Raw genomic sequence first — 8,803 nt, forward strand, 5'->3', positions numbered from 1 at the left:
TGGAGCTGCCTTTACGCACCGTGGCTGCGCGCTCTCACCGCACCAAAACGCACGACGCAGCCCACCAACCACCGACGTTCCTCAGGCTGTTTAACCCCCCAGCCCCCCTCCCTCCACTATTCCCTCCCCCCTCACACACACACACACACACACACACACACACACACACACACCCTTCCTTACAAACACACCATATGATTAGTCTCGCTCTGGTATCAGCTATTATAAATCACTGTGTTTGACCCTGACATGCAGCAGAACTCATCTGGACCCGACCTGTTACGAGCTGAGCAGGATTAGTCCTGTAGCGCTGCGGGTCAGTCTGATGATATTGGTTTATATAATGAGAGCGGGTTAAAATAATATAAAACAGTATATGTAGAACTAATAAATGCTTTATAACACACTGTGGTGGTGTAGTAAGCAGAGATAAGGACAGGTTGCGTTAGGGGTGTTGATATTTATTTTATAACACTGGCTGAATATTTGGATTGTAAATAAACTGGGAGTGTTATTTATTTATTCAGTTGGGTGACAAATAAACTGGGGGTAGTTGTTTGTATATTAGTTGCAAACAAATTGGAGAATTTGTTGAAATAATATGAGTTAAAAGAAGAAGAGTGAGACAGGGGAAGGGTTGTATAAGTTTTACTTCCACCTACACCTTTTCAGACACTGTTACTTTGCTTTGTTTGTTTTTTATTATGTTGTCATGACTTAAACCTATTTAAACTTGCTTCTATACTAAAATAACTTATTAACATGGGCAACACTTTATAATAACCATCATTTATAAATGGTAAATTCATAGTAAATCAGATTTAGTTCAATAATTTCACTGTAAAGAAACAATAAAATGATTCATAAAACATTTATTTAGCAATTATAAAGGTTAAAAACATCAGTTTTAACTCTCTAATGGCCAAATAATGTTAATAATGAACAACACAGTGTTTATTTGATTAACTATAATTTGCCATTTTCAATTATATGTAATTGTTTATTTTAATGATATGATAGATATTAAAAAGTGTTACCAAACACACACATATATACAGTACATCTACAACAACAAACGGATTTATAGGAGAAAAGTCGGATATAAATTTGTGTGTATTTTCCAGCACAACCATCCCTTTAACTGCTGATACTTCAAGTATATTTAGGTGATAATACTTTAGGATTCTGGATGCAGTACTGTTACACATAATGGTGTGTTTTTATCCTTTTAAAGGAACTGAATACTTCTTCCACTTGTACCACACTGTAAAGATAATTCTTCTATAAATGAGTTATTCCCATGTGGGCCTTTGCTCTCAGCATGTGAATGATTACATTCTTCTTTAATTTAATTCTCAAGTTATTTGTGTATTCAATCATTTTTTTAATATATTCTCCCACATGTCAGGACTCAAACTCCACGTCCTCCTCCCCATCCGGTGTATCAGCTCATCACCACGGCGTCTTCTTCTCTTATCGTCTCAGGAGCTCTTTCACACGAGCGTGGTGACGAGTGATGGTATTAATTTCTGCTGTGCTGCTTAATGAATCAACCAATTTGCATGTGACACAGATAAGGCCTCACCCTTTGTTTGAAGAGTCTTTCTGTGGAATAATCGAATGTGACCGTGTCAATGTGACACACACACACACACACACACACACACACACACACACACAGTTTTTCATATCTGATGTTATATGTGGAGCGAAGATTGAGACCTCAGGGCGAAAAGGAAGCTGATTTTTTTTCCTCCTCTTTCAGTCCCTGCAGATGCATTTTGCCCTAAAACACGCACATATGTGCACAAACACATGTGCATGCACACAAGGAGATTTTCAAAATGGTGATACCGTAAAAAAAGACTTGTTTTTTAATGTTTATAAGTGAAACAAGACAATAATTCCACTTTAATTTGAAACTGTGTGCTCGTCATATTTTTACCCAAATCAGCTCATGAGTTTCTGAACCACAGCACATCTAAATGCTTCATAACGTTCATTCATTCAGTTTGTTTCTCTTCTTTCAAAATACACCCTGAGAATGATGAGTAGAAGTGAAGGCCCTCGATAAAAAAACACAGGTGCGCAGACCTTTGTGATATTTTTTACCTCACCTGTACTGTAAAGACATTGGCTGCTGTGTTTTAAGTGATTTTAAGGAGCAATGGAAGAAGCTGTTCTCAGAGGAAAATAACAATCCCAGAACACTGAAGCTAGAGAGGTGGCAGGGTCCGCCACATATAAACCAAGTAAAACAGTATGAAAGTGTGTTGTCCTTTAAGGTCAGCTGGTTTATTCAGTTTATTCGGTCATGGAAACAAAGAGAGTTTGTTTGTTTAGTGTGTCATTTGTCTTCTGATTAACATTTCTTCCACAAAACTACATAATGCACCTTTAAAGTGGAAACAAGCAACTTTTCAGATTCTCTCCCCTACATGTGTCTCCCTGTGGTGTTACTGTCGTGCTACCATTAGCAGCCAAAGCAAAAAACAACCATAAAAATCACAATTTGACCTATAAACCCTGATCTCAGTGCTGTAAAGAGGCAGAGTAAAACACCTGGTTGTATTAATAAGTCTGGGTGGTAAGAGTGAACACACATCAGCGAGGGAGCAGATTTTGGCACAACACCGGAGCGCTCTCCATCCAGTGAACGCCCGTCGGTTCACTCTTGTTTTACCTCGATCTCCATCACTCTCCCTCTTCACCTTCTTCACCTCCTCCATCAGTGGGCTTCTTCTTCTGCAGGTTGTTCCACTGTTACCTGGGGATAGCGACCGGGGAAAACAATGCCTCTTCCTGTTTCGGTTGCGCTTCCTTTGTGCAGGAAACTCAAGCCCAGTGTCCGACTGAATACAGTGAATGCGAGGTTTATTTGAGCTAATCTATACGTGGATGGAAAAGCAAAAAAGTCGTCTGTTGCCAGTTTAATTAAAAGATCCGAGAACTTCTGTCACCATACAACTTTAAAATCCTCATATTTGCTGTTCAGCCTTATGTTTATTATTTAATCTGTGAGATTGAAAAGTCATAAATAATATTGTTGTATTGCTGCACTGTGTGTGATAAATTATGCTGTTTTTCTTGCACATCAGTTGGAAGTTTCAAAATCATCTGATCATTCTGGAGCCACATTTTGTTTCTGAACTCTCCACTAAATAATAAAATATCCTCCTCCATCCTCTCTCTTTGTTCTCTTCTCGCTGTCTTTCTTCCATTTTCTGTGAGATTTAACTCACAGCCATCTCTTACATGTCCTCGTTACCGAGTTCTCACTTCTTTAATTTGAAAGCAGGTGGCAGATAAATGAAGGAAGCCCTCTGTCGTTCCTCGGGTGAATTCTTCCTCTCGTTGTTCGTGTCGCATCCTCTCCTCGTCACGAGCTCAGACATGAGCCTTCACTACCTGCTGTGGTGTCACATATGGCAGCTGTGAGGGGAGCAGGTGATAAGTGAGATTGAATTCTTGTTTTTCTCTGCAGATCCGATGCGACAGACAGGCAGAGAGTCGTAGCTGTGCTCGGAGATAAAAACGCTCCATTTATGTGTAGTGTCACATATCTGTTTTTCTATTACTTAGTGAGCTGACATGCAATTTAACCGAGCGGGCCACGACCCAGTGACCTTCTGACCTGTAAGTTGTCGAGACCTTGATTAACAGACAAGCAATCAAGGTCTTGCTTAATGATGTTGATTTGGACATTTAGAGTTTAAATGTAGATAATTTGTCCAGAATGAGTCAAATGTTGAAGCGTGAAACAAAATTGACTGACTTAAATGTGTTTGTTTCCTTGTGAAAACACTTTAACAGGTAATTGGCAACTGTATCAGAATTTATTTTTAAAGTAAAACCCCCCAGACTTATTATATGTTTTGTTTATGTAAAATCTTAAAGGGTAACTCCAACAATTTTCCACATTACAGTGTGTTTACAGGTCTTGAGGAGCTCTACTGCGTATGTGAAAAAAGGTAGTATAAAGCCTTTTGTGGCTCCAGAGGACGCTGCATGTAATCTGATAAATTGTCTCCAGTGATGCCCCTCAGTGTTGCATTGTGGGTAATGTAGGCGCCAGGTCTAGCATCGCACATGGAGAGTTTAATTAAAAACAATACAGCAGAACCAGAGATATTCATCACATTCTTCTTCCTTTTCAAAACCTGCCACCTACATTACCCACAATGCACTAGATACTCGGCCATCTTGCCATGTCTCACCCTTCCTCTGGACTCAACATCTGGCTTCTCTGTGGGGTCCTGAGTGTGACCTCTGACCTCTCAGACAGCAGATTTAATATCTGCAACACAAAATATGACATCACTACTATATTATTATCTTATGTCTGCATATGTATATCATATGTTATGTCATGGTATTCTCCTAAATACATATTATGCATACTTCATAGTATTATAAACATTTACATCATGTACATATGGACCCATGTAACCCTCAGAAATTGAACAAATAATCAATTAAATCGGATGTTGGGTTAATGTCGCAGTTCTGCTAAACGTCCACAAGAGGGCGCCAGGCGCCTGCAGACAGGTTGTGGTCAGCAGAGGGCTGAACAGGAAAATGGAGGAGAGAAGAAGAAATCGAGTCCGGCTAGCTTCGAGCTTCGAGCTAGCTTAAAAAGTGGGAAGAAAAAGTTGTTTTTATCACTTTGCATGTTGTGGTGAAGTTATCCAGGACGTATTTATTGTATTCCGGGATTTGTTCTTGACCAAAAGTTTAAGGAGGACGAGACTTTAACATGTTTCGGCGACTCTTTATGTGGTGAGTGAATTTACGTTATCCGCGCTAACGCTAATGTTAGCTTAAAACGATGGTAGCTCATGTTCACGTCCATGAATGTGAATGATAAAAACTGGAGTAATGTGTTGTCTCTAACAGAAAGTACACTCTGCAGTAGGTGATTATAAAATATAGAAATGTAAATATTTTCCTGTGTGCAGAAACTAGAGCTAATTTTTGCCTTCCTAATTTTAGCATGTACCTGTTTGATCATAGTTAACATTAGATAGGGGTATTGGGATATTTTAGTGTTTAACCTGATTGTTTATTCTGTGACATGTCTTATCTTATCATATCAATCAGACACATTTTATTTGACTTTTATTGCAGATTCATACACATGCATCTGTGCACCCATATCCCAATATCCCTAACTAGTTCTGGATAGTGTATGTTTCTGTAAAAGGTAATAAACTGGTGATGTTTGAAAATCCCAGGAGGTTTTCTAAGTCAAAAATCTTTTTTATAATTCAGTGGATCAGATATTTTTTCATCCAGATTGTTGGAAGAGTCTTGTGGGATTGTGGAAGTTCATAACTACTAAGAAGTGTTTTTAAACACCTCCTGTTTTCTGTAAAACTCATAAAAAAGAAAGAAAAATAATAACGCCATAGTTTAGCAATTTATTTGCATATTGTCAAAAATGGATATAACATGAGGTTAAACTTTATTGTATGCTGGTTATTTTTTCATGGTCAAACTCTGAAGGAGGAGAACTGTGAGGACTTCATCGCTGCTGCTGTGTAGGAGCCAAGAAGCCCTGCAATGGATGTGGAGGCACCTGCTTCTCCAGCTGGATCTCAGATAAGATTTAACAAAACACATAAAAACACTGAACTGACATTTCTTCAGGGTAAATAACACTTTGCGACCAACAGGAAAATATACAAGGACTTGAAAAAACATGAGAGCCCACATGAACCCAGAACTTGTCTTCATTCAGATAAGTCTTTATCCGTGTTTTGGTCTCTTTGCTGCTGCAACTTGTGAATTTCTCCTCGTAAGAGGATCAGTTAACTCTTATCTTTCAAAACACTGTGTCTTCTGGATTGTTTCCACTCAGATCATCATGTGTGCAGATCACACCAACTAATTCATGCATCTAATTCATTCTGCTGTCTAGAAGGATAAGAGGATTACTAACAACATCTGAGCAGGGTTTCACTGGGTGGGCAGCTCCCCCAGCAATCATCTACTGCCTCATCTACTTAAAGTAAACCAGGTTTTTAGAGCCATCTAGTGGGGACAGGCGCCGCCTCAGTTCAAGGAGAAAACAGGCAGTAAAGTGGTTTGTTTGGCTCTTTTAGATTATTAATGTGTACATTCATTGGGATTAATATCTGAAGTCTCCTGCAAGTATTTGTTTCTCCTTCAAGTTTATGAATCCGGTTTAATGCTGAAATGATTTATTAAATTGTCCAATCAACAGAAAAGCGTTTCATCTTCTCCAGCAGACACATCGGACATGTTTTGGTCCTGCTCCTCTTCATCTTCTATGACAGTACATAGATCTTTGGATTGATGGATTGGATTGACACTACATGACTATACAAGGAAATTAAAGATGTGACCTCAAGAAAACTATGATGAGCATTATTAACTTTTTCCCGGCTTAGTAGAGATGCTCCGATCGACCGGACAGAGACCGGAATAGGCCGGTTTTAGGCATGACCTGTGACATATATGTCAGATTAACACACACCCCGACCACCCCCGACACGGCCGGTCCGCCAGCCTGAACTGAAAAAAAGAAACAAAATATTGTCTATCTTAAAATTGTGCTTACTGTAGTTGATATACTTACTTATTTCCACCACTGGTTGGCCTCAATGGTTTTCTCAAACCTGAGGAAAATGTGAATGAAAGCTCCACAGAATGAACTGATCAAACTCTACACACACCCAACCCCCCCAACACACACACACACACACACACACACACACACACACACACACACATAGAGAGAGTGACACTCCAGCCTCATCCGGTAGCCGATACTCAGATTGTCTGTCGAGTTACTGACAGCAGTTTGTGTGAGTTTGGTTGCAGCATTTTTCAGATTATATTCAGAACGTTGTTGAGATTCTGAGCGTTTCGTGCTTCGTGTTAGCGTACTTTAGTGTGACATCGTAAAAGATACTGTGGTAATTTCTCAACTTCGTCTTTCACGTCAGGTAAGACCAACTATTATAATACTTTTTTTAAAGAGTTATATTACAGCATAAGTTAGATGTTGCTCGTCTGTTTCTGTTTTACAAGATGTTGATTTGACTGACTGATATTGACATGTATGAGAACGTACTATCCTTCATATTTAGTATTTTCAAAATTCATTAAATGAGAATCATGAAAAGGTTGGAGGACAGTTTTATGAAGGTGTCTGGATGGATTAAGCAGAAATAGTTGCTATATAATACATATAATATATAATATAATATATATAAAAAATCTATCTGCAGGTCAGTTAGATTTGTTTTGTTTATTTTTTCTTGAAAAAAGAAAATCTGGATAGTCTGAAACCTTCTGCTGGTGACAAATGACATGAACTCAACCTTCAACATTGTGCAGTTTCTCTGAATGACTTATGTAAATGGAGTTTATAGAATATTTTATTACGCTTCCTGCTTTTATATCTGACTGTAAATGTTTTAGCACATAAGATATGTACAGCAAAACCATCCAGCTGTTGAAATAAGCTTTGAGTCATTACGGGAAATCTGCATTTTAAGATTTTACTAAATAATGAGTTAAAACATTGACACCTAGTAGGGCTGGGTATCGATATTAATATTGCAACATATTACATAATATTGTAGGGACGACTATCAGTGTTTTGAGGAATTATTAACACAATATGATTTTTGATAAATAACCATCAGTAATGTGGATATAATGACTAGAACAAGTAGAACAGACTGGTAAGTTCAGAGAATGGCTTCACTTTATTGTAATGCAGCCTTTAAAAACCAGGAAAAGACAACACATGACATATCACGGTAGAACGACATCTAACATCTAAGATGATACAAAGTCTCATCATGATAATGATAAGATATACAATATATAGCCCAGCCCTAATGTCTATAATGGATAACACGATTCAGCGAGCTCCTAACACATGCTACCAGTCACCTCAGTCTTTAAGTTCTTTGATTGTTGGCTCCCACAGCTCGTACTTTGATCACCAACCGTAAAAATTACAAACAGATTTAGTCTAATTTTGCTGCAGGTGTGGACCTCATGACATTTTATTGACGATAGGATGTTGGCCTCTTCCCAAGGCAAACTCCAGGATCGATTGCTTGTTCCCCTTCAGCTCTGAGCAAGTGTTACTGGTGAGAGTTGCCTGGGTGTGAAACCAGAGAAACAACACAGGATCAACGCAGCCTTGTTGGAGTTTATTCAGTAGTAGAAGACACTTAGCTCCGTGCAGCTGGATCTGACTGTCTGTGCAATATGGCCGAGGAACGACGGGAGAAACACGCCTTCAAATAGAAACCCTCTCAGTGTTTTATCACCAGACCTCTGCGCTATCCATGGACCGACCGTAGTTGGGCAAAAAGACCTCCCAAATTAATATAATGTAGTGCATAGTCTAATGAACACCAATGTTTAAGAGTAAGGTACTTCACAAGTGGACATTGTGCCAGAACACACTGGATCTATGACTAATTTACCTGAGCAACCTTGTTCCCTCTGCAGCAGTTACAGTTTTACTCAAAAGGTATTTGACGAAAACAAAAGAACAATTTATAGACGAAGTTTACAGACGACTGAGTTGATCCAGACATGCAGTCAAGACTTCACTCCTCTTGAAACCAAACTAACTAGTTTTATAATATTCAGTATAAATGCTAAGAATGCCTCTCATTATCCATTGTGTGTGTGTGTGTGTGTGTGTGGTTGTGCCCATGAGTGTGTGAGCACGACTGCCCTCATGTGACTGTCCTTCACAGTCAGTGATCAGGCTTCAGGGACTACTAAGCGATCAGAAATGACATCTATT

Source organism: Pagrus pagrus (assembly GCF_965226575.1).
Source record: "Pagrus pagrus genome assembly, chromosome: 19".
In the NCBI taxonomy this organism is placed as follows: Eukaryota; Metazoa; Chordata; class Actinopteri; order Spariformes; family Sparidae; genus Pagrus; species Pagrus pagrus.